The sequence below is a fragment of the Mus caroli genome, chromosome 10 (assembly GCF_900094665.2).
Source record: "Mus caroli chromosome 10, CAROLI_EIJ_v1.1, whole genome shotgun sequence".
Taxonomy (NCBI): Eukaryota; Metazoa; Chordata; class Mammalia; order Rodentia; family Muridae; genus Mus; species Mus caroli.
In genome coordinates, this window is record NC_034579.1 from 37557032 (window position 1) to 37580934 (window position 23903).

The 23903-nt window shown below is 46.4% G+C and overlaps 1 long non-coding RNA gene across 1 annotated transcript in view; it reads left to right on the forward strand.

Moving 5' to 3' along the window:
- Positions 1 to 23903, forward strand: part of LOC110303984 — a 46895-nt gene that overhangs the window by 17578 nt on the left and 5414 nt on the right. Inside the window, exon 2 of the long non-coding RNA XR_002378988.1 lies at positions 1009 to 1116. This is a non-coding gene — a long non-coding RNA (uncharacterized LOC110303984). The remainder of the gene's footprint in view (positions 1 to 1008; positions 1117 to 23903) is intronic.

Sequence of the window (23903 nt, forward strand, 5' to 3'; positions counted from 1 at the left end):
TGAGTTCAAGGCCAGCCTGGTCTACAAAGTGAGTTCCAGGACAGCCAGGGCTACACAGAGAAACCCTGTCTCAAAAAAAAAAAAAAAAAAAAAAAAGAAGGCCATCAAACTAAAGACTGGTCTACTGTAGGTTAAGAAAGAATTTGTAATGACTAAATGCACAGGCACAGAATGTTCTAGATTTCCAATTCAGTTTTGAAACCAGCATTTAAGTCATCACGGCAATTTGGATCACCTGATCCTTGAATAGGCCTCCCTGGGAATAGAGTATTTCTCCAAGCCTGTGAATAGTTTGGCAAGGACAAAGGGCCAAGCATCAGGTAACTGTGTCAACACTTGGCTAAGTGTGGGTAAACATGCTTTTGAAGTTGCCAGACTTTAAGATCTTAAATGTGAAGATTTTATCTATGTATCCTCAAACCAGACAAGGGTGTGTGTGTGTGTGTGTGTGTGTATCTTTAGACAGGCTCTTACTGTAGTGAACCCCTGGATGGCCTGGAACTCACTGTGTAGACCAAATTGATCTCAAACTTTTGGAGATTCACCCACCTCTACCTCCCAAGTGCTGGCTTTCACTTGGACTTTCACTTTCAGTGTGCACCACCATACCTGACCACATCAGACTTTTCTTATTTAGTTAGTTTTAATTGTTTTTTGTTTTGAGACCAAGTTTCATTATGTATCCCAAGCTGACTTTGAATTTACTATGTAGCCCTTGCTGGTCTCAGATTTACAATGATTTCCCTGATTCTACCTCCCATGTACTGAGATGACGGACAAATGCCACCACACCCAAAAGAAGACATTGCTAGAATAGCTCAGGTTTCCTTTATACATCCTTCCACAGATCCAGACTACGCTTGGCTAGTAACAAGTGAGATTACGCTATTACTGGGAATGAGTCCCATTTTACAGGCAAGGGAGGAGACCCCCACAGAATGTTAAACACTTATGTATTCCACCTAAAGTCAGCATCTTGGAACTAATGCTGTCATTGCCATTTGACAGCAGGGACAGAAAGTAACTTATCCAGAATCCCACAGATGGTGGAGGAACAAGAAAGGCTGTCCAGGCTTCCGCACTAGGTCAGAAGTCCATCGCCTTCATCTACCTGAGGTGAGCCGGTCACTGGGACACAAGTGGACGGAGGCACAGGTGTGCTGTGCAGGTGGCTCACCCTTCCTACCAGGTTCAGGGGTGGCGCTCAGGATGAGCACGTGGGGATTAAGGAACTGTGAGCTTCCTAAACAATGGGGTTTTGTGTTCTGAGTCACCAGATCCCTTCAGAGCTGATTGTTGCCTCAGAACTGTGGTCCTACATGGCAGCTCACAGGCCTGCAAGGCAACTTTGCTCTTCCTGACCAGTGAGTGGTTTATACTTGACTGTCAGAAGTCCTGCATCAGATGGCCACACACATGTGCTTCAATGCCACAGAATGACAGGTGAAGAGGGACATGAAATTGTGGGTGGAGGTATCTTGACCTTCAAAATTAAGAGTCTCCAAGGCGCCCCCTGGGTTGTATTAACTGTCAGGTAACTGGCAGGATGTGGAGAGGAAAAGAGCTCACTGGAGGAAGCAAAGTTAATTCAATAACCTTCCCAAGACATGAAATAGGCACTGTCTTCATAGGTGTGGAAATTTGGCTTTAAAGGCACTTTGTGAGCAGAGGAGAGAGCACCAGATTGCCCTTCATTTGAAGTGGCCAAACTTTACAGCGTGGTTTCCTGGCTTACGTTAGATCATGGTGAGTCTGCACAGGGGTAGGTGGGAAAGGATGGAAAAGGAGGGGCTGCCTTCTCAGACAAGTAGGGGTCTTCTCTTTCTTTGCTGCAGTCTGCCAAACCACCCAGCAGCTTCTTTGGGGTCAGTGACCTACAACAAGGAAAAGCTAAGCTAGTCATGGGGGTACAAGCACGTAAACCCAGCATTCCAGAGATGTGGCAGGAGGGTCATGAGTTCAAGACCATCCTGAGCTACACAGGAAGATCCTGTTTCAAAACCAAAACAATTAATTAATTGATTGATTAATTAAAATCAAAACAAAGCAAATACCACCTAAAATAAAGGTAAAAATGAAAAATAAATTATCAACTGGGTGGAGGTGGTGCATGTCTTTAATCCCAGCACTCAAGGAGGCAAAGGCAGGCAGATCTCTGAGATCAAGGCCAGCCTGGTCTATAGAGGAAGTTCCAGGACAACCAGGGATACACAGAGAAACACTGTCTTGAAAAACAAAACAAAAAACAACAACACAATAGAAATTGCCTACATTTCTCGGGAAAACTAACACAAATGAACTAAACTTAGTGTAAGACTTAAAATCATCCTGTACCCTCTGGGGCTTGACCATGGACTTTCTGGACAGGGGGAACCTAAGATAAGATGTGCTGATCTTGGCAGAAACCAGTTTTGAACTGGCAAGTGGCATTAGGACTCTCCTGTTTAGTTCGGCGATAATCGGCTAAGACAATTTTCTGAGCTAACTCTGGGACAGTGCCAAGAAATCCTTCCACTTCTCCCTCCGATCGAGTTTATTAAATATCAGCTGCTCTGAAGACCCAGGGAGCAGACTGCCAATTCCAGTGAGTTATTAGAACTGATAAAGGACTCTCAGCTGTGCCGTGGAGTTAACTCTATCCAGCCCTCCCCGGCCAGGAGACAAACATGAACCATAATGGTTACCTTTAGCGAGATGGGCTTCCTGGTAGCAGCTTCTGTGCACCAAATACTGCCTCCCAGAGGATTGCTTTTGTCCTGGTGAGGCACACAGTGAGTCAGGTTGGTCTTTCTTATGTCCTGTTGGATAAGCTTTCTCTTCCAGAGAACAGAGAGGAGAGGAGAGGAGAGACAGGAAGTCCAGCATTGGGTCTCACACATCTACCCTGCATCGCAGGCTTGGAAGGTGACTTGTGTGAGTTTATTGCTCCACTTGGAGGTGTTCGCTGCCACTGGCTTAGCTCAAGGAATGATGGAGAGGCAGAAGACAGTGACCAGAGGCAGGATAGGCATGGCTCTGCCCAAGTCACTGTACCACAGGCTCTACTACCACATCTGGGTGGCACAGCCCAACCTCCTGCAGATTCCCTGTGTAGAACAGTGCATGTAACACGTATGTAATGTGTGTTAAGCATTCCATACCATTCCCCATTTCCCTCGTTGACTCCCCCAAAGCCAGTCCCTTCTTTTTCCCAAATGGTCTCCTGTTTGGTTTCAGACAGGACAAGTGACTGAGGCACACATCTTACATATCAAAGCAGACCTGGCCTCCAGGTCTCCCAGAATTCCTGAGTCCCTACCTGGCACACCCTACCCTCAACCTTGAACTTTCCAGCCCAGGGGCTAAGAGGCCCTCCCCCCCCCAGAGGCTCCTCCCTATACAATCTGGACTTTTTGCTTGCCCTCTCCCTCTCTCTCCTCTTTTCTTCTCTCTTTCTCTGCCTTCTTCGCTCCCTTACCCCTCCTGCCCCCATGGCGACTTCTCTGGCTTTGGTCCTTGGGGCCAGTGATCTCACTTGTCCAAGAGCAACTTCCCAATAAACCTGCCTTTAATATTGATCTAATCTGGCTCAAACTGGCTCATTTCACCAATGGTGGAGAAACAATGTATCGCCCCCCTTCTACATTTCTGCTCTCTTTTATAAAATCCTAGATTCCACATATGAGAAAAAAGAAAGACAACCCACAGGATTTCTCCTTCTGAGCCTGACAGTTCACTCACGGTGATGGTCTCCATTTCCAACCATTTTCTTGCCGATGATGTAACTGCTTCGTTCCTCCTTTGGGCTGGATAAATCCAGTCATAGGTTGATGAGCATCCTGACTGCTGCCATACCTTGACCACTGTGAGTGGCTCTGCAGTCAACATGGCTGTCTGTGCAAAGATCTTTGTGTGGAGTTAGAGTCCTCGGTGGCCTAGCCAGGTCACACAGGAGCGTCCATGCTGATCTCCATAGTGGCTGTACTAGTTATCTTCCCACTAACAGTGTTTGAGCTCTGAAAGCTGGGGTCTCATGATGGGGGAGCAGTGTGTGCAGAGGGTCAGTGTGTGTGGATTGTGCATGTGTGTGGAGTGTGCATGTGTATGGAGTGTGCATGTGTGTGGAGTGTGCCTGTGTGTGTGGAGTGATTCTCTGAGTCATTTTTCAAAAGAAAATGCATTTCTTTTTACATTGTGGAGGACAGTCCCAGGAGCACAATTCCTGCCTCCCTGTCCTCTGTTTGCCCAGCTCTCAGTGTTCTCTTCCCATCGTAGGGATAAGATCATGTTCTTAGCCTTGGGAATAAATCAATCCTATCTAGCTTGAGATGGTAAAGCTGCTCCTTTGGGACCACAGCCAAAGGTGTAGAGAGAGAATGGGGGATGTGCAGAGAAGGGGAGAGCAAGAGGGAACTATATTAAATCTCAATACAATTCTCTGATAGTAGCAGGCATTTTCTTCCATCCTGGCTTATTGTAGCTCTAAAACCCAATGTCTCACCCTGCCTTCCAGTAAGCCTAACAATTCAGATTTATCTCCAGCAGTCTGGATGGCAGTCTAGGGTAGACTCTGAGAAATCTCACTCTTCGGCATTTCTAGAAGGATTTGAAATGAGAATTTTGAAATGTACACTTTTCCTGGATCCCTGAGAGGAGGTAGCTGTTGGGGGAGGCAGGAACCACCCACATTCCTCTGGCTTTGCGACTGTCTCCAACACTCCTATAAATTGTGGCCCAGGGGTATCTCCAGAAGGCTGTAAGCCATAGAGGAGCAGTGTGTTCCGTCCCCTCGTCTTTGGTGATGCAGAAAGAAACTCTGCCTCTCCGAAACTCAGCTGTGGGTCCACATAAATGACTGTGACATATGTTAGTATTTGTTTGGTTTGAGACAAAGTCTCATTATATAGCCTTGACTGTCCTGGAACTTGCTATGTAGACCAGGCTGGCCTCCAACTCAAAGAGATCCATGCCTCCCAACCCCCATACTGGTTTTAAAAGACTTCTCCACCACACCTGTCATATGTTAAACTTGATTTGAGGACTAAAATCAATGGAATATGAACTCCTGGAAGCAAGATAGGAGCAAATAATCAAAAGGGGGACGGGGAGGAAGAGGGAGAGAGAGAGATTGTGATACTGGACCAGAGATCAGCAAGAAGAGAAAGCCTGAGGCCTAAGGCTAGAGGGAGGAAGCTGGAGAGGAGTTTACCAAGCCCCCCCCAACACACACACACCCTCCCCACCCCCACCCCCGTAGCCACCAGAAGCAAACTGCAGCTACTGAGGAGCTTGGTTCAGGGAGAAATGCAGAAACTGCCAATGGGCATGTATGCAGAAGTGAGGCACATTTCCTCCTGCCCTCTCCAACAATCCATTGTCAAAATGTCTCCTTAGCTGTAACAATACCCCTGACTAAGCGTCCTGGGAAAAAACAGCTTTCAGTGCCTAAACCTATCACACACAATCATGATAAGCTGGTGGACTGAAGGGTATGGTGACTAGCCTGATCTAATAGCACACATCTACAATATAGACTATGGATGTCAAAACAACATATTGTCCCTTGCGAATAGAGTATCATTTCTCAAATGGCAACACATAACTTTGGGCAGGGATTGTGGAAGCATCAAAAGCTGGGGCAAGGCCCACATGAGGAGCGCCAGAGGGAACTCTCAGATCTGAAGAGCACCCCTCAAAGCTTTGGAGACAGCACATACTCAGCTGTTAAACAAACATTTGCTGAGCGTGACGGGCTTGACTCTAAGCACATTCCTCACGTTAGCACACTTGACCTCTCAATGAGGCAGTAATGTCAGCTCTACATTTCACAGGTAAGGAGGCAAGACAAAGAAGGTGCCCTAGAAGGTGGCACAGCCGAGGGTACAGATGAAGAAGTCTGAGTCCAGCCATGCCATTTGTGTGTGCCTGGTTCTGTTTTCTAGGCCATGATGGTCACTATGGAAAGGTGTGTGCCAATGACTTCATTACCCTCCTAAAGTGCCTGGTCACTCGCTACCTCATCTGACCTTTCCTTTCCCATGTAGCTATCCCTTCCCTCCCTCCTTCCTTCCTTCCTTCCTTCCTTCCTTCCTTCCTTCNTCCTTCCTTCCTTCCTTCCTTCCTTCCTCCCTCCCTCCCTCCCTCCCTCCTTCCCTCCCTCCCTCTCTACAGCACAGGCTGCCCTAGGACTCACTGTAGCTCAAGCTGGCCTTCAATTTGCGTTCTCTTCCTGGGGTTATAGATGTGCGTCCCTGTGCCCTCCTGTCTTCTTCACGCATAACAATGTAGTAAATGTTCCTTCCTCATCCTCCTGCAGGATCACACTGCCCTGCCACCTTATCTCTTGCAGTAGCAGACTGAGAACTGAAGCCAATGTTGGAGTTGCCTGCCCTACCCTTCCCTGTGAGATCAGGATTAGGAAATGAATTCGCCCACCACTCATACCCAGAACAGTCATCTTAAGAATTAACCGGTGGGGCAGCCAGACCCTTTCTGCAGCCAGTGATGGATGGACACAGGCTCTGTGAAGGAGACACTTCTGCTCTTCTCCTAGTGCCACAGGGGAGACCAAGAGGGTGTTGCCCACAAGATGAGGGGCCCCACCCAGGTGAGGCTGCTCAACTGGATCATCTGGAGGGACTGGGGTTCAGCAGGCAAGCTGAAGGAAAAGGACTGAGAAGGAGGCTCAGGTGGGTGGAGGGTGCAAGGGCATGGGGTGTCCCAGAACCTATCCCGTGGCTGCTGGCCAGGTCGCATTGGGTGGGTGGGGGAGGTGCTCTTTGCACATGGTGCTGAGAAAAGATCTGACATCCCGAAGGAGAAAGGCTCCCTGAACCCTGTGCTACGGCGTGACCCCTGTGAATTAATTTGTGTTTTCAGTTACAATCTTTAAATCCCCACTCTGTCAAGGAGCCGTCTAGACCCTATTTGTCACAAACTGTTGATCATTCCCCTAATGCTGTAGTATCGTCCTTCAAGCTATTGATCACCAATATCCAGAACAACAAGGCTCTGGTAGAGCACTGAACGTCACCAAAGACTTGTATTGGGTACTGATCAGACCAATCACCCTTAGGCTGATGGATTCTACTGATGTCAAATTGTATGTAGAAATACTTCTAGCTCACACCTTTCCAAGCTGGTCTCTAAAGAAGTTCCTGCCCACCATCTTGCTGAAATGCAGATGTGCCGAATCACCAGTATCTGTCAGCTCTGTGGCCCTATTTGAAGAGGAAAAAGCTGATGTGCCCCTCACAGCTCTTCTGGGGAGCACACGGGGTTTGCTGGAGAGCACGCCCCGCACCTGTGCTGGTAACCCATCATGCACACCAGTTCCAGAATGTTCTCGCTAACTGGGACTTCTGCCACTCTGTCCTTTTGGGCTGCCTCACGCTTGCTGTGTGGTGTGTGAGAAGTGAACAACAGTGACCAAGCAAGCTGCCCTGATGCCCTGCTGCTCTAGCATCTCTATGCCAACCTTGGGCTCAATGGCATGCTGGCCTTTCCCATTCCGGAACATTCCCAAAGGAGCAAGGGGGAGCCAGAGCTTAGCATTCTCATCCTCTCTCTCTTTCTCTGGTGTCCATATTGCAAGCTGACGAGCTTGGTCTTTGAACAAAGGCATGTCAGGCCCCTGTGTTTAGTGGACAGTTGTAAGATTTTGACTATCTCAGGACATTTTTAATGCACACCCCATATCTAACATTTGAAGTCACCTGCAGGGATAATGTGTGCACTAGGGTTGGCCATTTTTGTCCTGAGTGTGAGAAAGAAGTTCCAGGAAGACAAGTAGATCTGGCAGGTGTGGATCTAAACACCAGCTCTTTAGCTGGAAGGCTGGGACCTGAGTAATCACCTGCCCACCTCCGAGCCTGTTTCCACATCTATGCAATGGAAATCATAATTGTATCCACCTGCTGTGGTTTGGCTCTAAAACACCTCCTCACAGGCTCATGTGTTTGAACAATTGGCCCCCAGCTGATGGCACTGCATGGGGAGTGTGGAACCTCTGACTTGGGACCTCATTAGTAAACATGGGCAACTAGGACTGGCCTCTGAGGTCAGTCTTGTTTCCACTTTGCCTCCTGATCACCATGATGGGAAGAGACTTCATCATAAGCTCCAGGCTGCCATAGCTCCCATGCTCTCCCCACTATGATGGGGAAATACTCTGAAATTGTAAGCCCGAGCATACCTCTTCCCCCCAGAGAAAAGGGACACATCACCTCCCCGGATAGCTGAGGATGGAGACTGTGAAGGGAGAAGGCTCGGAGCCATAGGGGACAGTGCTCACGTGGTGTCCAGCTTTCAGAGTGTAGGGTTACAGCAGCCGCCTTGCAGGCTTCCTAAGCCTCCCAAAGCCAATGCAATAGCACGAGCAGACTCTGGGGCCGTGGAGCTGTGAGCTCTGAGCTGTGATCTCCATAGACTTACTCAATGCCAACCCTTGAGTGACCTGCAGGGGAGGCTGGCACTGGACTCCCAGAGTCCCAGTTATTGTTCCACCATAATTGTAACCACCTAGGTGTGATGAGTCAGAAACTGTGGGGTTAAACGGCTGGAAGAACCAGGTCTAAAAGGTGCCTTCAGGAACTGGTCTGGGTGACTCTTTAGAGGCACTTAAAACATGGATGGGAGGTACCAGGCCCCAGAAATGGCATGTGTCCCAAGCAGCTACAGCTTCCTGCACGTGTGGCCTGTTACCTCCCACACACCTGTGCCACCTCCTCCCACTCAGCCCCAGGGAAACAGAAGGTAAGCATGGTGTGCCCAGAGGAGGCCAAGTGAGGGAGGGGTTGGTGGCCATGCTTCTGCTCTATAGTCACTCCACCTGCCCTCTGGCTGCCCCTTCCGCAGCTAAGCAAATGGCTCTGATAATTCAGGAAGGCTCGGTGCAGATCACCAGAAGAAGCCACCACACCGCTGACCCGTACCACCTCAATGTCCGGTTCCTTCACAGCAGTATGAAGTCCTTTGGTCACACCCAACCCCATCAAGAACCTGATCTTTACCAATGCAGCTGTAGCACGCTGGGCACGCTGCTGCGGTCCATACAGGATAACACATTTGGTCCGCATGGTGTGCCTGGAATGGAGGTTCTGTGCCTGCCCCCCAGTTTATAACTGAGCCAATGGCAGAGATAAGATCGGACACTTTGAAAGCTCACTTTACATTTCTGTCAGGTTGGAGATGCAGAGACAAAACCAGGACAAATCAGCAGACTCTAGGCCCCAGATTACCTCCTCTGGTGGCTCCAAGTAAAACAAACCCTGGATTCTCTAGTGGCCAGATTAATGTGGGCTTCTAGAACTTCTAGAGCATGATAGGGGCAGAACAGAACCCCCAGGAACCTTCTCATACGTGTGTGCATGTCTGGGCACCCATGCACACGGGAGCACACGTGCACCTCCCACTTCCCCTGTGTCTGGGCCGTAGGCACAGATCTTGACCCCTGGATCCTTAAATCTACCATTTTATTGTGGTTGAAAATATACACAAGCCCTCTTAGCCAGTTTTTAAGAGTACAGTTTATTGGTGTACTCTTCTTAAGAGTAAAGTTTATTTGTTTAAATTTTATTTACTTATGTATATGAACAAGTGTTTTTGCCTGTGTGTATGTCTGTATTCTATGTGCATGCCTGGTGCCCGTGGAGGCCAGAAGAAGGTGTCAGGTCTCCTGGAACTGAACTTACAAATGATTGTGAGCTGCTATGTGGATGCTAGAAATTGAACTCTAGTCCTCTGGAAGAGCAGTCTACTGCTTCTTTGAACCATCTCTCCAGCCCCAGTAATGGAAAGTTTAATTGTAGTGTTGGGTATCCAATCTCAGCACACTTTCATCTTGCAAATGGAATTATATTTGTCTTATTTATACTTCTCATCTCTTGAGAATGTCTCTGGAGTTCGCCTTTGTGGCTAGGTCAATAGGGAGAGAGTTCTTAAAGTTTGAGAAGTGATGTCCTAGGGGGGAGGTTGCGTGCGTAGGGATAAATTCTTGGCTTCTCTTCAGTGTATCCTTTTTCATTCCTTACAAGGGACACTTTTAAGAATCTCAGTGCTTTTTTTGTGTAAACAGCGGAATGCTGAAGTTTGCCAAATGCACCTCTAGACACAAAGACACTTGAACAAGGAATGAGGATATAAGTTGCAAGTAATACAGACACAACAGATCTGGCTTCCTCCAGCATTGTCTCAGGAGAAGGAAGTAGAATGTGACCAGCCCATATGGCCCAGTTGTCAGTAACAACCCAATGGGAAAACAATGTTGCTGGCCATGCTCCAAGCGATTAACAAACACCAGTTCTCCAAAGGTGTCTTCCCCCACACTGTCTTCTCTACTGCTTGGAGTTTAAAATGTGGTAACGCTGAGACCCATTCTGGGGGTTTGTGGGGACGTGAAACAGACATCCTGGGGTCTTGGGGACATCTCACTTCTGTGGGTCTGGAAGTACTAATGCCCAGGAGGAGGAGACACATCCATCAGTCACAGAGCTCCACAGACCCTCAACCTATGGTAACCAGGGGTTTCTGGGCCAGTTCTTCCATCAATAATCCATCAGGCTAAGACAGACCTTCAAGTTCGAGGTCTACCTGAGGTTTGAACCCTCTTTCTTCCAGCTTGACCTCAGTCGTCTCAAATCTTGGAAATGGGGTGCCTTGTCTACTCCACTCACCCTTTTGGGTCTCCTGTGGACTGGCTCCCCAGAAAGCAGACATTGGGGGGAGTGACTGACAGAAGCCAAGCTCCAAGAGCCAAAGGAGAACAGAGATGAAGCCACAGAAGACCTCGGCAAGCCTCAGAGGGCTCACCTGAGTCGTGTGGACCCCCTGAGCCATCCCTGTTGTGGGTTGGGGAACAGAAACAAAGGCACCAAAGGGCAGCCAGTGGAGTGGCAACAGTCTGCTCCTGTTGTCCTTGGTGACCTGCTTAAGAGACATCCTGGGGTCTTGGGGACATCTCACTTCTGTGGGTCTGGAAGTACTAATGCCCAGGAGGAGGAGACACATCCATCAGTCACAGAGCTCCACAGACCCTCAACCTATGGTAACCAGGGGTTTCTGGGCCAGTTCTTCCATCAATAATCCATCAGGCTAAGACAGACTTCTTCTGGAGACAGGCATAACTCATCCTGAACAGCAGAGGGAAGATAGATCCCTGATCAGACCTGGATCGCTTCCAGAGGGAGCATTCACAGGGTATTTCACCAGTCTTCTGGGTAAGAGGGCGGAAGGGAATGGAGTTTTTGCCTCCAGGGGAACCACAGCAGGTGAAGACTGAATTGCGCAGGTAGCCATCTCCTTGGTGTGTTCCAAGTGTGGCCAGGGCCTACCACAGAGACCTCATGGAAGGAGAGGGGGCTTGTGTGTACCTGTGCCCCACGTACGCCCTCTTGGGCCCCTTGGCTGCCTGTGTTTGTCCCTGACTTCAGTGCTCTCTTAACTCCAGGCTTGAAGACACATGTGGCTGGGCTGAGAGGAGAAACAGAGCCGGGCAAGGCAGGGCAGGGTCTCAGGTCTCAGGTCCGCATTCCCGGAATGCAGCTCCAGCCTGATCCTGTAACCCTCCTGGCAGGAATGGAGATAATCCAAGGAGAATCGTGCCCCTCCCTCTGGCTGTCAGATATTGAAACAGCCGACCCCAAGGTTGGAACTTCCTCAAGAGTCCGATGCTGGGAGAAGAAAGAGGCTAAGGCCTGGATCCCAGCCAGAGCAGGATCTCATCCCAAGAAAACGATTCCACACAGTAGTGACAAACCACCTAACTACCTTACAGAAGAGACCAAAGCCAGGACTAAGATGGCCAATGACAAACCTGATCAATTGCACTCAGCTCTTGCCCTCTCTGAAGATGGACTGGGAGAGGCCACTGGGGCTCTCGATCTCTGCTTCTTCCTAATGTGGTCACCCTGAGTAAATCTCCTTTCTCTGCTTTCTCCTTTATCTGTCTAATTGGCCTATTGAATGAAGCCAGACAGGGGTTGGGGTGGAGGGGGTGACATACATCTTTAACCCCAGTAATCAGGAGACAGGGGCAGGCAGACCTCTGAGTTTAAGGCCAGCCTGGTGTGCAGGGTGAGTTTCAGAACAGCCAAGGCTACACAGGGAAGCCCAGTCTCAAAAACAAAAACAAAACAAAACAAAACAGCCAACAGTAGTAGTAGTAATAATAATAATAATAATAATAATAATAAAATACACCTGCTAAGGACTTGTGGCCATGCATGACTGATGAGGGTCACTAGTGTCCAAGCTGTGACCCTAGCAACTCAGGTAACAATGACACAGGCAGAGGAACCCCAAGATATATGTCAGGCTTCTGACAGACAAGCAGCTCCAGAGACCCCACTCCCACCCCAAACGTTGAGCCCGGAAAGGAGCCACCTTGTTGACTTACTTTAGTAGCAAAAATATCCCCAAATCTGGAGTGTGTCAAAAATGGACAAAGGGTGCCACACAGGGTGCTGACATTTGTAACAAGCTTAATTGCAAGGCTGGCTTTGTTAAGAACAAGGATGAGCAAGGGATGATGGGCAGACCTGGACAGAAAGGAGCGTCTTTTACAGAGGAGGAGAGAGCAGAGACCATCCTTCTTCCAAGACCTCCCTCTGGACTGCGAGAGAAGAGGCCATTGCAGGCCTTTTTAAAACCAGAGAATTGACCAGTTCAAAACACAAAGTGTTGCATTTCTTCTAATGACACTGAGTTTGGCCTGGGTTTGGGGTTATTTTGAAGCTGGCAAGTTTCCTCAAAGCTGCTTTGGGAGCAACCCTGTTCATTAGTTGGTTCATTCACAGCTTCTTCCTACCAGTTAGCGTGCCTGGAACCCTGCAGTGCAAACAGCGCTGGGCCCGCCAGGCCGGTGGGCTAGGCTGCAGCTCCCATGCAGCCACGGGCTTGCTATCATGTGCAGGGCCCATGTTCCACCCCAGCACAGTGAGCAAGCAGGCCTTGTGTGGACAGGGAAAAACAGACACGCTGTCCCTGTGGCATTTATAGCCTATGAGAGGGGGAATCATCAAAACAAGACAAACATACATAAAAAGGGAAACGTGATTTGTGGTGGTTCCTGAAGGAAAAGCCGGAGTGCTGTGATCCAGACCTTTAGGGGAACTGAAGGGTCTGATTTCCATCTAAAGAACTGTTAAAAAGGGAGTTGAGGCTTGAAAGCTAAGGACTTCAGCGAGGAAGGGGGAGGGGTGGGGTGGGAGTGACCGTCCTTGGCAGAGAGGGCAGCCTGTGTGCAGTCTTGGGGTTGGGGAAATGGGAACTGATCAGAGAATCAAACAAACCACAGAGCCGGCTCCAGTTCCCCAGGGGCAGGTTGTGTGTGTGCAAAATGAGAAAGTGGTCCTAAAACCCGGTACTGACCAGCCTGGACACTGTCCTGTATCAGACACTTGAATCAGGCAGAAATAATCAATAGTTCTGATACATGATGAGGCCACAAACAGGCCAGCCATGTAGACAGGATTCCCAAGGAAGGCTGTGTGCCAACAGAAGGCTAGGGAAAGAAGAAACCGTTTGTTTGTTTGTTTGTTTGTTTGTTTGTTTGTTTCTTGTGAGTGGGAGCTTTGCTCACACTTACGTGTGTGCTTCACATGCATGCCTGGTGTCCTCAGAAAAGGAGGTCTGATCCCTGCGACTAGTGAACCACCATGTGGGACTAGTGAACTAGTGGGACTAGTGAACCACCATGTGGGACTAGTGAGCCACCGTGTGGATGCTGGGGACTGAGCCCCCGTCCTCTGGAAGAGCAGCCATTGCTCATAATCATTGACCCATCTCTCCAGTCTACTTAAGCTCCTTTGAGTCTATAAAAGATTTAACCTTTGGGGAGATAAGAGAAAGTTAATATAACAGTTTCAGTTCTTATTTATCCCGAGAGTGAAGGAGTCCAACTGAGGCCAGAAAGCATAAATACAAACGGGCTATCCACTAAGAGGGGACTTTTGCTGGGTGTGATGCCTCACTCCTGTAATCCCAGAACTCTGGAGGCTGGAGCCACAAATTTGAAGCCAACAGAGGAGAACACATAAGTTTCATGCTAGCATGGGCTAGAGGGTGCAACCCAGCTTCAAATATTGAATCCAGCAGCCCAGGTCCTACCTGGAAAATTACACTCTAACAGGGAAGAGAAACCATCCGTTTTAGTATCACGAGAGCTGATAAGAGATTGTAAGTTAGAAGGAAGTATGAAGGACACCACTGTGGTGGGGTCAATGCTGGGGTCTCAGAGCAGAGGAGTCAGCGTCCCCGAGGAAGTAGGATAAGGTAATTAGGCAAAAGGTTGGCTGGAGGGTAGAAGAGAATAGTCTAGGCACTGGGCATAAGCAACACCCCTGTGATAGAAACATCAGAAAAGTTAGAAATTTGGAGACTGGGGTACAGAGAACATAGAGAGCAAGGGGATGCCATTAAACATGTCCTACTCCTTTGTGGGAGATTGTCTGAGGGTTTAACTACTGTGAACAGACACCATGACCAAGGCAACTCTTATAAGAACATCATTTAATTGGGGGGCTGGCTTACAGGTTCAGAGGTTCAGTCCATTATCATCAAGGTAGGAGCATGGCAGCATCCAGTCAGGCACAGTGCAGGAGGAGCTGAGAGTTCAACATCTTTATCCAAAGGCCAATAGGAGAAGACTGGCTTCCAGGCAGCTAGGATGAGGGTCTTAAAGTCCACATCCACAGTGACACACCTACTCCAACAAGGCCACACCTACTCCAACAGGGCCACAGCTTCTAATAGTGCCACTTCCTGGGCCAAGCAAGTACACATAACCACAGAGATGAACAGAGAGGACAAGAGAGCAAGCATAGAGGCTAATGAAATAGAGAAAATTTTCATGAGACCTTGTGGTAGCCTGGACCAGGGCTGGGCAGTGGGACTGGGGAGATGTGGCCAGGCTTGAGACATGTTTAGCATATAGATTGGGCCTGGAGTAAGTAGACTAAAAGGGTCGCAGGTGTTTACAGGGAAAGAGGAACTAAAGGCTGAGACTCAGAGAGTCTGTGGGTGTTTGGAGTTATTCATCAGTTTAGGGCACCTCAGAGAAGACAGGGCAATGGCTGAAAAGGGGAGACTTGGATCAGACGATTTGCAGAATGGGTTCAAGAATTAATCAGTCTTGTTAGGCAGTATAAAACACACACAATCCAGGTATTTTATTTACAAGCTATAAGCTTAGATTGGGCAGGTTAGGAGCTATTCTAAATTATTTCCCAGCCATATGCCCCTTGTTACTTGCTGTTTTTTTCTGGCCACATGCTCGTGGTCCAACACAGAGTAGAAACGAACTATTAAGTAAGAGTTACATTCAAAAGTCTAGTCTGTTTGGATTTGGCAACTCGGGAGAACTTATTTTATTATCTATCCTATCCTGGTGAGTTTAGAGTTCTGATCTAAATCATTCTATATCCTAACTTGTATTACCGTTCCAAAAACATCTTTAGACCTAAAAACATCAACTCATGTCCTAAACAACCTAAGGTTAACTGTGAGACTATAACTATCTAGTCTTCAACTGAAGGAGATAAATTTTATCTGAGTATGCAAGAAGTCCAAGCAAGCACTTCCAAAATTATACAAATGGCAAGACAGTTGGCTGCCTGGGAAGCTACCCAGTATTCTAAAACATTGCTGCAGCATCTTCAGCCTCCTGGTCCAGAAGACCCGACAGACCTTTTGTGAAGCAGGAATTATGAAGGACCTGTCTTGGCAGGGCTTGGCAGTTGATTTTCCTGTGTCCATTTGTCATTTCTGGACAGTATTCTGTCTGCAGGTAAAATTAGGGCGTTTTTCTTTTCCCAGTGACTAACTTGCCATAAAATGACGCCATCTCCAAATGGAGGTCCTTCAGTGTTCATCATCTTCTTCCAAGTCAGATGCTGTCAGGAGCTGACATGTCTCAATGTCAAAGAAGCCTAAAGTTAATTTATAAAAACATATATCTTTAAATGCCGTATTCTGTGAGTCTCTGAGATCTTATGACCTCCCCTTAGATAACAATAGATCTATAGCTCATAAAATAACCAAAACCAACCGCCCCAAACTAAGGGGATTATAATGCTTTCCTGATGAACTGGGCTGAAGAATTCCTTTTGGGGGACCCAAAGGAAATTGGGGAAATGGTTAAGTCAAAAGAAAGCCAGCTGGTCTTTGTTGTCCAGTCTCGGTGCTGTGAAAGTCCAGGCTTAAGTTCTCATTGGATCAGTCTGGAAGGCTGGGCAAACTGCAGCCATCTGGGTCAGCAGCAAGTCTCCCAAGGAAACAGAGCAGGGCCAGACATCCTAGCATCCTCAAGGGTGGATTTTGTCAAGGCTGCCCAATTTAGCCAAAGGTGATTTTTCTGCTCTTTGCTTAAGCAAATGAAAGACGTTTCTCTTTCTTTAACAGTTAGTTTGGGTTGCATATCAGATTGTAATATAAATGTTTACCTCTATCATTTAGAAGAATGATATGAAAAGTTGTAGGTTTTAAGTTGTCAAAATCTACTTTTTTTTCTTTTTGGTTTTTTCCGAGACAGGGTTTCTCTGTGTAGCCATGGCTGTCCTGGAACTCACTCTGTAGACCAGGCTGGCCTCGAACTCAGAAATCTGCCTGCCTCTGCCTCCCAAGTGCTGGGACTAAAGGTGTGCGCCACCACCGCCCGGTTGAAAATCTACTTTTAATAAGGGTTCTTAAATGCTTTAACCTCCCTTCTAGCCCACCACACATCAGAGGTAGTAGAAAGAAAAGATTATAAGGATATGGGGGAAGTAGACTTGTTTAGAAATAGTTCTTTGGAACAATTCCAATCTGAGTTGTCAGGATATCAGCTCAGTTCACCCCAAATCAGCAGTGGCAGGTCGACCCAGAAGACTCCTCAAGGCTCCGCTGTGTGCTGTTTAGAAGTAGTTCTTGGGGGGTGGGGGTGGGCTGGAGAGGGGCATTTGAATGTCTAACTGTCAGGGTACCAGCATCCAGTTCAGTAGTGTCAGGATAGCAAACATGAATCAGCAATGGTGGCATGACCCAGCAGAAACATCCAGGCCTCCTCCAAATCCGCATGAGTCAGCAAGAGTGGGACTGGCAGGGACACCAGAAGTTCTCTGCTGTGCCTCTCCCAACAAAGTGAAGATCATCGAAGACTGAAGCGTGAGACCAATGACTGCAAAGCTAACTGTGCAAGTTCGCCATCACTGTCTGTTGATTTCTACTTATACTCCTCCAAACATCATGTGTCCTCCCCCAGGTCTTGCGTCAGTAAAACACCATGTGAATATTTCTTAGCAAAACTTCAGTTAAGTCTGTATCAGCTGACATATTCAGAAACTTCCACTTCACTTTGCCAATTGGCCCGAGTCTGAGGAAGAGGCAAGAAGCCACCAGAGCACCACCAGAAGCCTTTTGGTGTTTCTTTCTATGAAGTCACATCACGACAAATGATGGCCAGTAAGGAATGGCAAGACCTACCAATACCATCCAGCATCATCCACTGTCTGTTGGGTTATAGTTATATTCCTTCTTAGTGTCATGCATCCTTTCATGTGTCTGCTTTAGCAAGACATTCGTTCACCTGTGTGCCCCAGCAAAACATCATTTGACGTAACTGGCTTTCCAAAAAACCAGAAGTTCCCACTTCAAAAAGTCCTGAAGATTTTGTAGTCAACAATATCTATTGGTTATGCATAGATACTTTTTTGTTATTATATCTCAGCCAATCTCTGTTCTCAAGTAGCAGGATCAGTGCATACACAACCTGACCTGTTGATCTTGCCAACCTCCCTTGTTTTGTCATGGCTAAGATCTTCAGGGGGCCTTCCCAGTTAAATATTATTTTCAATAATTTGGATGGAAAACATAGCTTTTCTTTTCCTGTTGGAACAAATGTAAAATCTCCCCAGTGCAACATATTTCCTTTATTCCATTGTGGAATTAGGACTTCTATAGACTGATCTAATCCACCAGTTCTTTCTGAAATCCATTGGCTTTTAGCCATTGTATTACCTGTGTTATTCATTTTTAAAACATTTAAAACCAACAAAGCATCATTTAATCTATCCCTGGGATATTTCTTATTCCTCTTTTGTTCTATGAGCATCTCCTTTAAATTTTTTGTTAGATGTATTTCCAGAACAGCTCGACCTGTGGATTGTAAGCGATATCCAGAATGGGTTCCATGTCATGATGCCTATAAAAGTGTTGTGTTCTAATGGACACATATGCCCAAGCATCATCAACTTTGATCATCAAAGGCATTTCCAGGACAGTCATCAGCTCCAATAAGTGTGCAATCTCAGAATCACGCTTTGGAATTTAAATCAGAAGTCCGTTGGGATTTCAAAGAGGCATCAATAGCATGATGAGTCAGCATATGTACGTATCTCAATTCTCCACACTCTACAAAATGAAACAAATATCTTATTTATGACATTGTTTTAAGGCAGTATCCATACGCAGAATCTGGATTTTTTTTTAACTTAATATACTGCATCTTTATGAGTTGTCCTTCTAAATTCTCAAACCTTTGCACACTTTTCTCATCTGGGACTACCTTTTCTGTTGTCATAGATTCCAGATCCTCTACTCTCTGTTCTATGGCCTGTGATATAGTATCTAATTTGTCAGTCTCTTTCTTTTATAGGTCCATCTTATTTTGATCTCTTTGTAAAAGGACATATGAAATTATAATAATTATTCTTCTGGTGGTAAGCATAGCAAGATTATACATGATCCAGAACATCCTGTGACATTGCGTCGCCCTTTTATTTTTAACATAGAAAATAGTTTTAATGAAATTTTATATTTAGTTTAGAAGTTTGGGACTTTTAAGTCCCCTGGTAGCTTCGGGAAAAGGTTCCGTTTGCCTGTAGGCTCTTCAGATCAAGTATGTGTCTATGTTGGCTAACTCCATCCCTAAGCTGGAGCTGCAGGAGTTTGTCCTCTGACTTTTGCAGCTATCCCACACAGACCCAAATTGGGGTGGGGGGACCACCATTTGTCTGGCTTGCCTCTCAGCCTCAGCACCGGCGCCTGGAGAAGGCTTGAGGGAAGCTGCAGTGTAGCTTTGGAATTAGCTGTGAGCTGACCTGGCTGTGGCTGGATGAGAGTCTCAGAGACCTGCAGATCCTTTGCTTGGCACAGTGTGATAGGCATCGATTGCATCCCTAGGAAGTGCGCTGAGAATCTGTAGTCCAGGAAAGACTCTCTGCCAGCCTTGCTAAAAGGCAGCAGCAGGTTCTCTTCATGAAGCTCACCTCCAACAGTTAGAAGCCATCATTTTTGGTTCGTTTGTTTTCTTTTGTTTGTTTGTTTGTTTGTTTTATTTTAAATCCTGGCATATGTCTAATAAATGAATATGAAACTTAAGAGTTTGGGTTTACGTCCTACATTGGGCGCCAACGGTAAACAGGAATTAAACATTCTTGATAGCCAGTATAAAAGACACACAATTTTTTCCAGGTATTTTATTTACAAACTGTAAGCCTAGATTGGGCAGGTTTGGAGCTATTCTAACTAATTTCCCACTCATAGTGTTCATTCCATTCTGCTTTTCCTGGCCACATGCTTGTGGTCCATCTCCTCTCATGGCTGCCTCCTCCACATCTATGTCCTCTCCTTTTCTTTCTTGGTCTCCCCTGAGACCTCTCACTTGATCCTCCAGTCCCACCTTTCTCCCTCCACTGCCCAATCACAGGCCCTAGCCTTTTGTTGACCAGTTAAATCGGAGAGCAAGGCTTACACAACATTTCTGTGTGTGTGTGTGTGTGTGTGTGTGTGTGTGTGTGTGTGTGTGTGTGTGTGAGGATCTGCTCATTGGGGATAGCCAGATCTTGGGAGTCAATATTTGGCATTAGAATACATAGCAGCATCAGACCAACCTACTACTACACACCCTATTAGAAACAAATGGAGAAAAGGCCAGAAACTCAGAAGGGAGATCAGAACTAGAAATGCCGATCTGGGGCTGGGGTGCAAGCATCGGCCCAGTGAATTCTCACAAGCATAAGATCCTGAGTTCAGCTCCCTAGAACCCACATGAAAAGCTGGGCACAATGGTGTGCCTCTACAACCCCAGTCATGACAAGGTAGGAAACAGGGACAGGGGGATGCCTGGAAGCTCACCGATCAGTTTGCATGTTGTCTATTTGGTGGCTTTCTTAGTCGATGAGAGACCCTGCCTCAAACAAAAGATTGCAGGTACCTAAGGACTAATCCCAGAGTCTGTCTTCTGATCTGCAAATGCATGCCAGGCATGTGACACTGGCTCCCATGCATGTACCCCACCACACACACACACACACACACACACACACACACACACACACACACGGGGTTGGGGCGGGGGGAGTGCACAGTCCCTGTCAGCATGATTCTGATTCTCTTGGGGGAGGAGTTTGACATATAACAGTGGATAGAGCTATATCAGTGAGGGGTGGGGAGTAGGAGTTCAGGGGATGGGTGTCACACAGAGGCTTGGGAAACCCTGAACACTTCTACTTAAACGGATTTCTTCCATGCAGGACTCTTCAGAGCCTTTCATAGTGTGGGTTGAGGGGAAGGCCAGTGAGGTTGGGGGCCTTCCAAAGATTGTACGACATTCATAGATTCCTAAAGATTTCTCCTTTTACAGAACCCTTCTATGCCAGGTCACCTCAGTACTAGACAAATCTTCCTGACAGTGCAAGGCATTAAGTAGAGCAGTCCCCACCCCACCCCCATCATTTGAACAGAGCACCACACCTAGCTAAATGCTTCTGTCCCATCTGAGTCAGCCCAGGACAACCCGATGGAGATAGTCTTTATATCTCTATCCATCATTCTCAAGGCTGAGACATGCCTCACTGAAAACGACTTCATTTTATCATTATGGTTGTTTTTGGAATGATCCTAAGGGAGTGTTGTATCTCTGCACATTATCTGTTGTTGGGTTTCATCGCACCTGCGTTCACAGTTTTTCTTTGTTTTTTTGTTTTATTTTGTTTTGTTTTGTTTTTGGTGGTATGTGTGAATGTCTATTTGCATGCTCACATATGTCTGAGTGCATGTGTGTAAGCAGGTTGCAGAGACCTGAGGTTAAGAGTGAAGTCTTCCTTGATAGCTCTCTCACTGGAACCTGCCTTTTAGTGAGTCTGGCTAGACTGTTTGTTCTGAAGGCCCTTGTCTCTGCCTTCAAGTGATGGAATTACAACAGGCCCTCATCACACCTACTTGGCACTGGAGGTCTGGGCCTCTGCTCTTCAGCCCTCTCACATTTTCAAGGCAAGACCATTACTATCTGAGCTCCCCAGCCTTGGAGTACTTCTTGAATCTGCGCTTTTGTGTCTTTTGCCAGTTTTTAAATTCTTAGCCATTTTCTGTTCAGACTTTGTTTATGTGGCATTGCTTCTCTCCTTCCCTACTAAGACGCCACATGCCTGTGTACACTGGGCCTCACCTTTCATTCAGGCTTCCTGATGTATTTCATAAACCATGTAGCGGGTTGGTCTGATGTTGCTTATTTTCTTATGCTAAACACTGGCTCTCACAATCTAGTTGCCCCAGAAGAGCAGATCCTCACATTAATCAAGTAATGCTATGTAAACCTTGCTCCCCAATTTAACTGGCCAATGAAAGGCTAGAGCCTGTGATTGGGCAGCTGAGGGAGAAAGGTGGGACTTGAAGATTAAGTGAGGGGTTATAGAAAGAAGAAGGAGGAGGAGGGAGAGGATGAAGAGGAGGAAAAGAAGGAGAAGGAGGAGGAGGAGGAGGAGAAGAAGGAGAAAAAGAAGAAAGAAGAAAGAAGAAAGAAGAAAGAAGAAAGAAGAAAGAAGAAGAAAAGAGGAGACCTGGAGGGAGGAGAAAGCCACCAAAAGAGGAGATGGTCCATGAGTGCGTGGACAGGAAAAACAACACGTAACAAGGGACATTATGTCTGGGAAATAAGTTATAATAGCTCCAAACCTGCCCAATCTAAACTTACAGCTTGTAAATAAAAATACCTGAATTATGTGTCTTTCATATGGGCTCAATAGAATTATAAATTCATTTTACATTAACCTTAATATCCTGTAGGAAAGTCTAGATATTTTCTTCTGACCTATCATCAAGTTTATAAAAATTTCTCTTCCCTTGCATATAATCTTTTAAGCCCTTCTACTGAGTTCTTAGGCCCTAAGTTTTCATTTGATTCTTCTCTTAAAAGTCTCAGTGCATGCTGGGAAGATGGCTCAGCATTAAGAGAATTGCTGTTCTTGTAGAGGGCCTGGGTTTGGTTCCCAGGACTGACATGACAGTTCATAGCTGTCTGTAACTCCAGTTCCGGGGGTAAGACATTCTCTTCTGTCCTCCCCACACCACACATGCATGTAGTAAACTTACAGACATGCATGCAAACATGCATAAATATAAAATAAAAACAAGTAAGTATTTTTAAAAGACTGCATATGGGGGTGGGGCATAGCTTAGTGGCACAGTGGTTACCTGGCATGTATCAGGACTTGGGTTCAAGTTCCAATATTAAAAAAACCAATAAATTCCTTTATCTTTTTTTAAAGGATTATATATATATTCATGTGGTATAAAACAATGTACATATGAGGTGGTCTCAAATTATAATGAAACTAAAAAATTCTTATCACAGTGTTTTTACTACATATTTTCTGTTTAGATATGCTTAGATGAATAAATATGTAACAATTATGTTATAATTGTCTACAGTATTCAATATAGTAGCACAATTATGTTATAATTGTCTACAGTATTCAATATAGTAGCACGTTACCTGGGTTTATAAACTAGGAACAAAAGGTTCCTAGGGGCATAGCATACAAGGAATTTCCCCATTATTACACAACATATGACTTTAAACTCTAACACTTTTCTCTTGGGTTTCAATCACTTGATCTGACTGAACTCTTGGTGTGCCTTGTAATGAAAGGCAAAGCAATTCCAGAGACCGTGTGAAGAAACACAGTGATAACTCAAAGCTGTTGATAAATCCTCTAGATAGGATTTACTTTCGCTTATGACAGGCAGTCCCTAGCAGACCATCTCCTTTAATTTAACCTGAGATTGAATTCTCAGCTAATAGACTGGGACATTCACTAGGTTCTTGGCCCTTCATAAGAACTGAATGCCAATTTTTTTTTTTTTTTTTTTTTTTTTTGGTTTTGGTTTTGGTTTTTCCGAGACAGGGTTCCTCTGTATAGCCCTGGCTATCCTAGAACTCACTTTACAGACCAGGCTGGCCTCGAACTTAGAAATCCGCCTGCCTCTGCCTCCCAAGTGCTGGTAAATGCTAATTTTTTAGTCTTCTTAGTCCTGTAATACCGCCAAGAGCTGCTACCTTGGTAATCAGTGTCTCTGAACTGACTTGGAATCAACAAATGCTTCATGGGGAAGCTGCACTTGCCCACCTGCCCACCTGCCCACCTGCCCCCTGTACACCTGCTGCACCTGTCCATCTGCCCACCTGCCCCCTGTACACCTGCTGCACCTGTCCATCTGCTCACTTGTTCACCTGCGCCCCCCCCTCCCCGTTCACCTGCTCACCTATCTGTAAGTCCCCCTATCCAGCTGCTGACCTCTTTGTGTTTCTTCCTTTATGTGCCTCAGACTTGTCTTATTAGTTCTCTGGGGCTTCCCAACAGATGTTCCTCACTTTTTACAATTATGTTTTCTAGCTGTTCTTGAAGGGAGATCTGATTAAAATGAGTCCATAATGACCAGACGCAGAGTTCTCCCTCTAAAAAATTAACCAGTGTGCTGCTGTTTCAGGTTTCACGTACTGCCCTTTGGTAACTTTATTTTAAACCTCAGCTCCAGTGGCTATATAATGAAAATTGTCTTTTTTTTTTTAATTGGGTATTTATTTCATTTACATTTCCAATGCTATCCCAAAAGTCCCACACACACTCCCCCACCCACTCCCCTACCCACCCACTCCCACTTCTTGGCCC